Here is a 12866-nt window from a genome sequence, read left to right on the forward strand (position 1 = left end):
TGGAGCCTGTGATGAGAAGGTGCAACCAGTGCAGAACTTACTGATTTCAGTGAGACGGCACATACGCTCTTTGCAAACCAGGATTTTAAATAGGGTGGGAGAGGATGCAGTGTAAGGAAAGACATAAGGAAAAAGCAAAATAGCACAAAATTAGTATAGCACAGAGATCACTCTATGCTAGCACAAATCATAAGAGAGAGGAGACCCACCATATAACAGCTACAAAAAAATTTGGGGGGGAAATACAAACTTTCCAGACAGTGAAAGTGGCAATGTAAAATCACAGTTCAAAGCACAACACATGACATCATATAGGTGCAATTAAAGCTGCCCAGCAACATTGGGTTACGGTTTTGAATAGAAACGGACAAGAAACTGCAGAGGAATATCCTAGGCCAAAAATGTGTCATTTAATACATAGCTTTGACAGACATACAAATTCTGTAAACTAAGATGTGAATCTGGATTTATAATGGAGTAGCATCAAGCTAAAAGAATCATATGTTGATGAAGCTCTCACTAACTCTAGAAGCAAAGTGAACACAAGAGCACACACTAAGTGTTGGCCAAGACCCCATTGTACTCGGCACGCCATGAATGAAGAGTCTCAAAGCCCAGTACCTCAGACAGTTTACAACCTAAATAACATAAAACAGATGTTAGAAATCAATCTGTGACCCTCTGAAATTAACACAAGGTTTGCACTGATTTCAGTGAGGCTGGATATCAGCCAGGCTCTCTATGCAGTGTAAGAATGAGATTAATAGATCTGAAGGCCAGAGGAGACCACTCTTTTATCTAGTCTTCTCTTCTCCGTAATGCAAGATTTAGGATTTCCCTAAATCCTTTACTTAAAATCCAGCTGCTATTGACCTAACACATAACTTTTAGAAACGTGTCCATTTTTATTGCCTATACTTTTAACAGTAAAGAAGTAACTAATTTCCGTAGGAATAGGCCTATTTAACAAAGGTTCCCAGTTTTCATCTTGAGATCCACCAGTGGTTAGTAATTTTAATGCATGATGTTGTCATCTCTTCAGCTGCTTAGTTAGAATGTTATGCTAGGTCATGTCTCATACAGGTAGGTACATGTGTTACAGTCATACCACTCCCTTGCCAACAAAATTTATAATTGGTAAAAAAAGGCCAGATAGAAAGCATTGTTGTTTTTTTTTATCTTAAGTCCTCTTTGATTGCATCCATGACAGTATCCTGCAAATCAAGAGCCAAAAATGGGTTCAGCACTACAGTGACAGAAACCCAAGCAACCTGCAGGTCAGCATTAGTCCTTTAGACTTCAAAGGCCACCTAATAATTACAGTCTCTCCTGACAACTACTGATGAAATAGAACAAAATCCACCAAAAGTCTTTTTCAGTCCCAGATGCCAAAGATCTTTTCTGTCAAATTAAGCTGGGTGCAGGAAGAAATTACCAGACACCCTTTTAACCCTGCCTGTGCAAGCGTTGTGATTCAGAAAGCTCTTGGGAAAGTCAGTCACTCTGACTCTCAGAGTGCCAGCAGGGACAATGTGAAGCCCTGGAGGATTTCCCTAGGACAAATGTTAGAGATGATGATAGTCCAGAGCAAGGAAGAGGTGAAAAAGCCCACAAAGGCTGAGATTAGAAATTGTGTGATGTCAAAGTGAGTCAATAAAAAATAAAGTATATCTTGATAAAACATAAGAGATAATAAAGTTTCAAAATTCAGAAGAAGCTTCAAATTAATTGTGTGACATTTGATTCCGCATGAGACCATAGATCCAGATTCAGAGGATGAGCTGGCAATTCTGGATATGCCTAAACCACGCAATTGAACAGTGCAATGCTTTGTGAACTGTCTTTCAAACTGAGAAACCCAGCATGGATTCAATCAACGGCAGCTCCAATCTTTTTATCTAGCAGGGGGACTCGATGATAGAAAATTCGTAGTAGACTTAAGTTTGTGTGTGCCTGAATGTCTGTCTTATAATGCAATGGAGGTTTAAGAGGACAGTATCATACAAAGTAAGAACATTATAGATTATTTATAATCAAGATAACACTAACAAGATGAGAAGATTTAATTGTTATATATTGTGAAACAGAAAAAACAGCCATTACCGTAAAGGACCTTGTAACTTTCTGCTATTCATTCCTTTTTTGCTCAGCCAGAGTTGCCACGTGCATATGTCTGCAAGTTTGGGAATGGCCAACAAAACCCTCTCTGAGAGCTACTATGTGAGTGCATGGACACACAACTACTTTGCAATACATTTGGTGAACTTGTTTTTCAACAAAGAAAAGTCTGCTTCATTCAACTTCATCACAAAATGGAGTTTCGAAGTTACACAGTGAAGTCTCACTGCTTACTTCACTAAAGAAATCACAGGACAGCTAGGGTGTCAGGACCATCTAACCTTCTCCCATGCATGGCCTTAGCCCAAGCTGAGCATGCCTATCTCTGCAGCTTTTGGGGATGGCTAAGAAAATCCCCACTGAGGGCTACTACGCAGGCGCAAATATGTGCCCTGTCCCAGCGCATACTCCCTGTTCTGGTGTGCTGTGGGGCTGCGACGGTGTTAGCATGTGCACTGCCCCCACTTTGCACGAGAGGAAATAAGACGGAGAAGGATTTTACCACAAACCCCATGATTTCCAACCCAAGAGCTGCTCCTGGATTTGTTCGATTACAGGGACTGTATCAAGACAAAGCAGTTGAACTGGCAAAAGCATGCAGGATCCTACTAGGAGGACAAGGAGGATGTTCTGCATGATGTTTAGTCCAAGTATGCTCCTCTTATCCTTTTCCGAGACTGGACTTCAGCAAGTTCTTTTAACTGCTTAAGTGTTAAAAGGAAACAGTTTCCTTAGAACAAGAGGAAATATTTTTTATAAAACCCAAATAAATAGCATCAAATTTTATCTGACAACATTGTGAGTGAAATAAACAGCTTTCAGGTAGGCAGGAAAGTAGAAATGCGAATCAGTTCACAGAATAAGGGATAAGAAGGTGGTTTACGAGAAGGTTGTCATCCCAGGAAGGGGAGAAGACATTTAGCAACAAATAGATGTGTACTGCAGCTCAGGATGCATACAGTTTAAGAAGAATAATTCAGGTAGAGCTTAGACACAGTATTAGGCAAAAATTTAGAAAAGATGCTAAAAGTGCCAACTCTATCCCCAACCTATTCAAAGTAAAGACCTTCCATCAAAGGCTGGAAGCAACAACAGGCAGCCTTAAGGTGTGACAAAAGATTCATTCCAGCTGAAGAATGGGATCACCGAAAGAAAGAAAGAAAGAAAGAAAGAAAGAAAGAAAGAAAGAATGAAAGAAAGAAAGAAAGAAAGAAAAAGAATTGAAAGCCTAAATAATCCCTTAAGAAATGCATTAGCAGTATGGTAAGAGATTGAGAAATCATTCGTTTGCAGTCCTAGTGCCCAAATAGCAGCCAGAAATGGTGCACCCCGCCTCCCACTGGAGTAGGGAGTCTGAACAATAAATAATGGAATTGGGTGAGTTTGGGAGAGGCTGTGATTCACACACTCTCCATGTATGGCTGAGGGCTTGGCTCACGTGTGCCCTTGAGCCTAATATTGAGGCAAAATGCTCCAACCTTCCCAGCTCACCATCCACCACACTCTGGATACACACCTACACCAGCACTGACGGGAGACCCTTGCTCTCCGTGTCTTCCATGTCTCAGTCATGGCGCATCTCAGCAGCTCATCTTCTTGGGGAGCTGCTGTAAGTCCTTGATGTAGGTATCAGGAGTTCAGCACAGTCTCCCTGTTTTCATCTTGAATGAAATACCAGACCCTTATATTACCGAATTAGCCATGGAGTCAGATAATAGCTGAATAGTGCATCTGAATAGCTACTCTAAATATAATTATGCAGGTGTAAGACCTCTGTAGGAATGTTGTTTCTACCCTTTTTCCCTAAGACAGTAGCTACTGTACTGAGAGAAGGAGGCTTCCAAAATTGCAGTTATTTTCCCTTTGTGTTGCCTGTGGTGCACATCTGAATTTCAAAACCACCTTTTATCCAGCTATATATAAATTACCTTTCCTTTGCCATCACCTTGGTCACAATGAAGTCCATTTACATGTTAATATTTTTCTCCTCATGGATATTTTACATTTTTTTGCTGAAGTATTGTATCATTGATTAATATCCTGTCATTACCTTGAAATGCCTATAGCAGCCTCGGTAATAGGCTGTATTAAAGAACTGTAGACAGGTAGTATCCAACTTGCTCCAGGAACACCAGACCTATCATGGGAAATGAGCATGCAGAAGGCCCTGCACAAGGGATCTGGATTTCTACCAAGACCGTGTTATGCGATGTGTTGTTGACACGTTGGCGAATGGCTAAGGCTAGTCATGTTCTGGTCACAGTTGGTGAGCACAGCACCCGACTGTCACATGGTACTGGCTCTCATTTTTGCTGTAAGTTACTAAATTATGTTGGAAGCAAATTAAACATGCACTTAATTGTTACTTTTCTTTGTAAGATGTGTGGCATGGGAGCGGAGTGAGGGCCCACGTACAACATGAGACATTGCAGAGACCTGCTTCATAAAACACCATGGAAATAAAGCATCACTCTATAGATGGCCTGGACAACAGGGAAGGTTAAGAACTCTTGCACCTCTTCCCAGAGTTATCTGTGGCAGCATCATTTCACTGTACCGTGCCACATGCCACTAACACCTTGGCTCTCCGGGCAAGGGCAGTGTGGGTGACTGGAGAGGGCTGTGCTACTGGGCTGCTGTAACCTGCCACCATCCAGGAGGGCCCCTTGGAGGCAGTCTGCTGCTGTTCTGCACAGGGCTGTGGCTTTTCTGTGCAGGGTCCTGCTGGCCAGCACATCCAGGTAGCTGGCTATGCTGGGATCTTGGGTCTGGAAGCAAGCAAAGGCCTTTCAGGCAAAAAGCCTTTGGTGTTGCATGTGAGATGGTTATGGTGCTTGTTGCAGGTACTTCCCAGTGCAGATTCAGGGACTCAAGAACATTCATATGTAAAAGGCAAAGGATTTGGAAGAAAATGGTGAAGTGACAGGATGCCTGAAGCTGACGGGGTCTTAGGCTCTGGTTTTGAGTGCAACTTGTACGATAGAGAGGACAGAGAAAGGCAAAGGGATGTGTGGTAAAATGGGAGGGAAACGTGGAGGATGAAACAGGTGGGAGACCTCTCTTCAGTGCAGAGGTTTGGCTTCCTTTGGTGTTTTTTAGCAAAGGTTTCTTGTGGCATTGAAACAAAAGTTGACCTGAAGTGTCTGCCAAGGCAATGGCTGAGGGTGGGGGATCACATGTGAGCCACTAGCAATACTGCAATAAGACTAAGAAGTTGATAACATCTCCAAGACCACAAATCAGACCTCTGTGAATGTACATTCATTATAAGAGTAATCCTAGAATTCTGAGCTGGGATGTCAACACTGAACGGAGTGTTACTGCAGCAGTGAGGGCCACAGAAGCCGCCAGGTACCAGGATCTACGGTTCTGTGAGGTGCAGACCTCGCCCATACAACAAAATCTTCCCTCCAACAAAACCTCTCCATGAACATGGCGGTTGGCATCCATCCATCCATCCTGACAGCCCCAAGGAAGGAGCCAGAGCCAGTTTCTCTCTTGTGACATCTTACACAGAAAAAGACAAACATGCGTATGTATTATTGAGGGACTGCACGGCAGACATAGTGTTTGCCACATCCAGGGAGCTGATGGCTATTTAGCTTTGCCCAGTTGAGAGGGATTTCTATGGCTTTGCTCCTTGCCCAGAATGGTGTTTGTGCTGGGAGGGATGGAGGGGAATCATTTCTAGTAACACTGTTCCTGCCTGTATATAAATAGTCCCTGGCTGGGGCTGGCTCATCACACAAGATGGCAATCCGTGCTTCCCTTCCCCCGCCTTCCCCTCCCTCCTCACATCTCTACCAGCACAACAGATTCCAATAATAAACCCATCACTGTGAAAGCCAGGTGTCATCCAAATTCGTTTGCTGCACCGTTTGATCTATCCTCTGCTTCAAGATACAGGTTTCAGAGTATTTTATGAGATGCACTTCACAGCTTTGTATCATACAAGCATTCTGCAGCATTTTATGAGCTGCATTTTATAAAATTTCATCAAATATTATGTAGAATATTTTAGCAATGAGCCCTTTCTTAGGGGATCAGTTCCAGCACAAACTTGCATACGTATGAAAGTGCACAGAAAAAATAGGAACATCCTCAAAACACTGTTAATGCTTAACCTTCCAGAAGATCTTTGCTGGGCAATTTATCTTGTGATGGAGCTTGTGCAGATCACAAGGAAAGTAAAATGGGATTTAAGGCACAGCAACTGCTTTACTATGGCTATTTAGCTTTACAAAGCAGAGAAGCCTCAGTTCATCCAGTGTCCTCTGCGCTGTGGAGTAGCCCAGGAGGGATCATGGGCTGAATAGCATCACCTTATTCCTCACTGGCCTCCCCTTGGCTTGAACAAGCGTCATCTCTGTTTCCAGGCCTCACCAACCACTGACACGTCCTCCATTTGGCAGAGTGACGGTACAGGTGCATCTGCAGCGCCGACTCTTCTCATTGCAATTATTTGTCTTCCCCGGTGCTAGGCAGAGCACATCACGTGCTGCCAGGCCCCACACACCTGCACTCCACAACCACCCCTCCACCTTTCAGACGTCCCCAAAGTACCGCAAGAGCTCATTACATCAGAGATCTGGGCATCAAGCAGTTAATGTCCCCCAATGGTGGGAAGAAATTAAGAAGTGGCGCCTGAAAACTGTGGGAATCTTTTTTTGTTATGGAAATGGAACAAAAAAAGCAGTCGTTATTTGTTAATTTTCTCAGCTTGTATCTAAACCCATGCCCAGGTAAGATCCATCTCAGCTTCTCAAGGTCTAGGGAGGGAAGAGGAGGATGTCTGAAGATCTCCTTGCAGTCGCACAAAAATGTGGCCAGGTGCTGAGGAGCAGCAGCGCTTCTCCAGTCTTTATATGATGCTGGTCCTTTCCAAGGTCCCAGTTTCAGCTCTTCAGGGCTGTGCTCCCCTGGCTCAGGCAGCTCAGAAGAGCCTTGCCTGAGAAGCCCTGCACACCTGCAGACGGACATCTCGGACGCAGCACGTCTCCACCTGCCAGGAGAGGTCACTTTCTGTACAGCTCTCTGGAAGAGACAGACCAGTCCCATTTAGCAAAGTCGCTATGAAATATTCAACTTTGTGTTTAATTTTTTACGTCTTTTCCCATTTGTTTAATGGAAGCTGAAACATTGCCATCACTGTCAAGCCCAGGAGCAGTGTTGTCTTGCCAGATCTTTTTGGGTTTACAGAAAATGGCAATATTCATACTTGCATACAGCAACAGACAATAAAATTGAACATGGCATTTACATTTGCAGCATGAAAATTCAGATCACTGAATGCAACATAAAAGTTATTTAAGGTCCTAATAATCTATACTTGCACGCTGCTGGTGTTGTGTCATGCCAGTTGTTTTGAAGGATGAACTCTCTTTAGAGTTCCTGCAAAGGAAAGGAAAAAAATGCTGAAAAATAAAATCAATATACTCCAAAAGAAATCCAAACAAAAAGAAAGCTGAATAAGAAGAAATATAAGATATAATTTTCCTCCATTAACCAAGGAAAAAAACAAACCCCAAAACTTCAGGTCCAGTTTTTGATTATTTATTCCTAAATTGCTTTCTGTCTGTTATTTTTAAAATTCTTGCTTTAGTAATTTTTTTCTCAGGCATCAATTGCTAGTTATTACTTGGTTATGTCAATGAAAACAAGAAAAACCTCAGGTAATAAATTCTTCTATTGGAAGACAATAACAAACCAGACCTTCTTCTCTAATAATACTGTAGCAGAGGATCAGGAAATATAAGAAGCACCTTAAAATAAAAATTGCACTGTATTAACTGTATACTTTAGGTGGTCATCATGTTTCAAGCAGAGGTCTGCTATGCTTACAGAGAACTGAGCAATTGTGAGCTTTGTTCATCTTCACAACCCCTGTAAATTTTGGGAGAAATTGTCTCTGAGCTAGCAGAAGTCTGAGGAAAGCATTTTGAAGAAAACTGTCTCTCATTTCTTAATATAACAAAGTGAGTCTGATGGCTTAAATAAAAGAACAACGCTGGCAGCTACTGAGCTCTTACAACCACTATTTTAAACCAAAGAGGAAGGAAAACCCCTATATCTAAACTCAGTGACAAGCAGGAGTCTCTAAAGCCAAGGATGAGAATGGAGTAAAAGAGGGACACGCAGATATTGTGAAGGCAGGCAAGCAGGAACCTGTCACTGTCATGGATGAGGATGAGTAAGTGGTACCGTGGTTTTCACAGTACACTAACGAAGAACTAATGCGGGTTAGGTAACACAGTCATTCCAGCACATTTAGGCTTCTGGTGTTTACACTGTTCTCTATTTTACATGAATAATTAATCCCAATTAGGCTTTTTGATTCTGCGCCAGTAGTCACCGATGTAAAATACGCGTACGGTGTACTTCAGGAGCATACCCTGGCAGGTCTGCTGATTAGCTAAGTGTCTTAGGAGAAACATGAGGGATGGTCATCAAAAATGTCAAAACCCCCCAAATTAACAAGGTAATGAATTCTGTTCTGGAACTGGGAAATATTTCAAAGCTATGGGAAGTGAAAAATATAGTGCTCATTCAGCAATTCTAAGATGAAAAATACATCTTAATCTTTCAAAAAGATTACGTAAAATAATTGCTTTAGACAGCTTTGAAGAGTCCTCTTGGTACACTTTTTCTACAGTTTCTGGCTTTGCAGACTTTGGTTTCCACTCAGGAGAAACTCAGTCGCAGACGTGAGGCTCTGCGAGCCCCAGACCCCTCTCCCGCTCCAGCGATCGGACTGCCGAGAGCTCAGGCTGGAGCTAGGCTCCGGCGCCCCGTATTTTGGGCACCGAAACTGACCCCAGAGCCCTGCCCTTGTTTCGAGGCAGATGCTGCCGCTGGGAATCACAGCCAGGCTATGCATGAGGCCACGAGCCCGAGGAGGCGGCCAGCGAGGACCAGCCAGCAGGGTGCTTCAAGGGCCACAGGTGGTCCGAAACCCTGCCCGTCTTTGGAGGTGGGCACACACATCAGCTTGGAGCCCACGGCTCAGAAGGGAGGCTTGAGGAGCAGATCTAGCATGAAAGAGCCATCAGAGAAGATGTCCACTGACACCCGGGGACCTCACCGCCCTGGACCAGTCTGCAACATCAGGCTTTGATCTTGCTGCTTTTCTTTTACTTTCCACCTACGAATCTTTAATCTCACTAGGGGGTTAGGTATTTAGGAGGGCTGCTGAAGCAGACCCCATGGGGAAGTTAGGAGGAAAACCAGACCAGCTCTGGATCCTCACTGGGCTTTGGGCTGCTCAGATCAGGTCCATGTGCAGAGACATGGGAAGCTTTGAAGTAAATAAGCTAGGTACCCAGGGTGTTTCAATAGTTCAAGAATGAGGGAATTACAGAACAGGTTTGAGTTGTAATTTTGGTTTTATGTGCCTAATTTCTGCTTAAATTCGGGTGCCTTTGAAGATTTTAAATCTGACTCTAATTTGAAACGCACGGCTACAAGTTCTTTCCACACTGTCAGCTGAAATGCAAGGGCTCTGGGAAGTTGTCTGGGGAAAGGTAAATCTTTTCTATCACACTGAGCTACTGTGGATGCCAAATAGAATGAGGTAGCTTTAAAGGATTTTCCCAAGTCAGCTCAGAAAAAGTGATTATATAGGATTTATGAACCAGCTTCTCATAAATTTAATAATGACTCACCATTTCCTCCACGTGCTATATTGCTTAGCACTGATTTGGATGCTCTGATAGAGCAGCATTAATAAGAAGCTGCGTGATTTACCTTGAGGTGGTATTTCATTCTCTGAAGATAGTTCACATCTCTGATATCAGAATGAAGGAAAATAATGCTAACATAACAGAAGGTATAAATATGGTATATTCAAGAAATATTTTTAAACTGCTGTTCTCAGAGCTGTTTCAAGTGAATCTGGATTTCTCCCCTAAACCCTGTGACAAGTCAGGAAGAGAGTCAGAATGCCCTGAGCATAGGTAACTGCTCGGAGAGTCTCTTTAAGGTGAAAGAATTTAGGAAGGTATCACCTCCAAACTGTTCTGTCTGCTCGCCTCATCATGTTTAGCATGAATGCACTTCATCTGTGTCACTGGAAAAACAGGCTATTTAGCTTAAACTGCTGCTGAAAGCTGCTAAACAAAACTGACTGACTTTGCGCAGGAGCGGATGAGTGCTCGGACAGCTGGGTGTCTGGCTTCGCCTCTGTGGAGGCTGACAGAGCAGGAGAAACAAATGGGCTGTGATAACATCTGGTCCATCTGACCACAGTCTAAATTCTCAGCTCCAACATTTGCTGCCATGGCAACTGGACAAAAGTGTGGTTCATCAAGAGGTAGAATAGCCCTATAAGCAATATATCAACATATCAAGGTCTTAATGAAAATAATTTAAAAAGGAATCATGATTACTAGGAAAGAAGAAAAAACTTGTTCTGTTCTTGACCCGTACTATGTTGGAGGGTAAACATCTTGAATCCCATTGGGCTGGTCCTGCAACCACTGAAAAAGCCTTTTTCATAAACACCTTCTTCTTTCAAACTTAGTAGCAATGAAATATGTTGGCACAGTTCAAAATACACACGTGAAATTTGAGTTCTACTGTGAAATGTATTGTGGAAGAATGACCTGGTTCATTTGCATGTGTGTTGTCTTTCACTAATTCAATAGCAGATTCAATACATGAAATTACTGACTCTACCTTCATTAGTAATAAAAACACAGTCTCAATATAAGTGTCTGTTGATATTGTGTTAACAAATCCAGGGGCTCTTCTGTAAGCACTCTCACCTGTGAACAAAACAAGTCAGAACATAGCAAACTCCATTCTTCATTAGAATCAAAAATACGAGTATGTTATCACACAATTATGCCTCATGGGAACAGCTCTCTTAAATTAGAAGTAAATATGTGAGAAGAGTTTTAAATTTAAAAATCTATCACATTAATATAAACAAATTTGTATTATTTGCTGAATAGCTGTTACAGGAGCAGACTCATACACAAAGGAGCAGGAAGAGTAAAAATATTCCTTTATTTGTTAGAAAACCTTGTCCACGTGTCATATCAAGAAATAATTTTCTCTGTTTTACATCTTAAAACAAGCTTTTCTGGGACCACCTTATTATTAAACAAATAATTTTGCATGCAAAGGTCTCACTGTGTGGAATATGTGCATCATTACTGTTGGGGCCTTATGAACACTGTGTGAGTAGTGCTAATACAATAAAAGAGAAATCATGATTCATTACTAGCTTCATAAGGTGTGGGATTTACCAGTGGATCCAGTCAGTGTTTTGCCTTTCTCCCTGGAAAGCTGTAGGTGAAAGGAAACTTGCTCATAATTACTAACCAAAACTCTAGCCAGGAGCTGGTTTCTAAATGAGCTTAGGTGAGACAACATTGCTTATTAAAATGGAGATTTCAAGTGTTGCTTTTTTCCCTTGAAAAACTGCTATGGAAAGTCTGCCTTCCTTTGCTTTGGTTTTAGATTAATTTTCTACTTTTTCCTTCTGCATCCTCAGAAAGAAAGGACCTCTTTTTCTTTTCAACGCTTACACCTTCCCCCATTCCTCCGTAATTTGGCATCTTCTAAAATTCTTCAGCTTACAGTTCAAGGTAGCCCCCAGATGTGCCTGTGTTGGCCCTCATCCCTCCAGCTCTGCGTGCTCTGTCAGGGCTACCCCAGAGCGCTGCGTGACTGGAGATGCTGGGAGGACACCCCTACACACCGAGGCCACCACTGCAAACTCTTCCATCAATTATGAGAGAAATTTTGGCTAAGTTGCAAATATTAGAGCTCCACATTATACGTGCCCTTCTACTTTATCTCAGTCTATTTGCCATACGTCATGTCAAATTTTATGCTTCAGAAGAAATAAAAAGTTCATTGCAAAAACTACAGCAACCAAAAACTAGGAAACAGCCCTGCAAAAAACAGAGCACACAACTCACTACCTGTTAAGGTCGTTGTGTATCAGCTGTCATGGTTTAACCCCAGCCAGCAGCTAAGCACCACACCACTGCTCGCTTACTCCCCCCCCACAGTGGGATGGGGAGAGAACTGGAAGAGTAAAAGTGAGAACACTTATGGGTTTAGATAAGAACAGTTTAATAATTGAAATGAGATAACAACAACAACAATAATAATAAATTGTAATGAAAAGGAAAATAACAAAAAGAGAGAGAAATAAAACTCAGGAAAACCAAGTGATGCAACCGCTCACCACCCGCCGACTGATGCCCAGCCTGTCCCCAAGCAGCGATTGTCACCCCCCAGCCAACTCCCCCCAGTTTCTATACTGAGCATGACGCCGTATGGTATGGAATAGCCCTTTGGCCAGTTTGGGTCAACTATCTTGGCTGTGCCCCCTCCCAGCTTCTTGTGCGCCTGGCAGAGCATGGGAAGCTGCAAAGTCCTTGACTAGTGTAAACATTACTTAGCAACAACTAAACATCAGTGTGTTATCAATATTATTCTCATACTAAATCCAAAACACAGCACTATACCAGCTACTAGGAAGAAAATTAACTCTCTCCCAGCTGAAACCAGGACAACCAACAAAAGCGGAGCAAACATGTCAGTAAAGAAAACAGGTTCTGCTTTCAGGGTCACAAAGGAACTGCCACATGCAATCAAGAGTGAAAAATCTTTTAAGTTTTGAAAAATCATCCTGTAATTTTATTTCTCAGATATGACAAAGCCCTGGGCTGCAGTGATCGCTAAAGGTCTAACACATTTCCAAAGGAAAAGGATATTAGCTGCAGCACTGTATC

The sequence above is a fragment of the Ciconia boyciana genome, chromosome 1 (assembly GCF_034638445.1).
Source record: "Ciconia boyciana chromosome 1, ASM3463844v1, whole genome shotgun sequence".
NCBI lineage: Eukaryota > Metazoa > Chordata > Aves > Ciconiiformes > Ciconiidae > Ciconia > Ciconia boyciana.